Genomic DNA, 1,275 nt, shown 5'->3' with positions numbered 1-1,275 from the left:
ACCACTCTTCCACAATGTGCTTTCCTGATATGCATTATTGATATTACTTAAAGGGATACGCACTATAATGGACAATATCTTAACTATCAGGCTGATAAACTATATCCGTAAACTTCAATTAAACATACAAAGGTTCCCATAGGAAGCTGGGTAGCAGATCCATGTGCTTTATGTGATATATGGTGAATGCAAGTGAGCGGAAAGGCAGAGCAGTGGCTCCGTGCTCTTCACTTCAGCTTGATATAGACTCTGTTATTTAGTGTTAGGGGTTAATTCATATCCAGCTGCTGCTCATGAAGCTATATTCAGCTGTTTGACTGTGTACACTCCTCTGCTTTTGTGATCAGTTTCTCTCTCCTTCCTCACCTGAATATTAAGGTTTGAGCCATTTACCTCTACTTTTCCCAACTTCTAAAAACTCAGGTTCTCTTTTTTTCTGACAAAACCATATGCTACTATGACAACCCAAAAACAAATGTTTGATGTGATCACCTGATGAGCTGCATCAGGGAGATCTTGACATCTCATTTTGGAAACAATTTATTTACTATGTGACAGTTTAAACAATCGGTCCACTTATTAAAAATAAGGACTTCACTCCAATGTTCACTCATTCACTACTTCGTATAAACTCATATAGACTCAATAGTTTACTCAATAGTGTGCAGTAAACTGAGATTTCGGATCACTTTGCTGCAACTTTTTTAAAGTTTTTCTTTTGGGCATTTTTGCCTTTATTTAGATAGTGAAGTGAGAGACAGACAGGAAAGTCAGGGAGAGAGAGAGGGGATGACATGCAGCAAAGGCACACGAGTCGGATTCAAACCCATGGCCACTGCAGTTGGGACTAAGTCCATGTGGTACGCGTTCTACCAGGTGAGCCACCTAGGCGCCCCACCTCTAGCTCTTTTTAAACAGAGATCTCATTATATTGCTGTTAGGAACACCGCTCATTAAGCCACCTTTGCTCGCCTAGACTAAACCAAACAAAGTCGGTATAATGCCGTCCCCCTCTGTGATTTCAGACAGCATGCTGGCATTCCAGAATCAGATGCGTGACGTAACACAACAGCATCGGCGTCTGTCCCACCATGCTAGCTCCCCCTTTTACAGACATCGATCTAGCTCCTTTATACAGAACGGTGAGGTGGAATAAAGGCGCAATATTACTTATTATTTATTCTGACTTTAGCAAGATTGGTCTTTACTTCAGCTGGAGAGCGCTCATATCATGTGCAACAATTAAAAAAATAATAATAATAATAATAAGGCAAT

This window comes from Seriola lalandi, unplaced genomic scaffold, assembly GCF_002814215.2.
Source record: "Seriola lalandi dorsalis isolate HSWRI2012SDOR001 ecotype SW California unplaced genomic scaffold, Sedor1 jcf7180002054689, whole genome shotgun sequence".
Lineage (NCBI taxonomy): Eukaryota > Metazoa > Chordata > Actinopteri > Carangiformes > Carangidae > Seriola > Seriola lalandi.
This window is presented reverse-complemented; position numbering follows the sequence as displayed.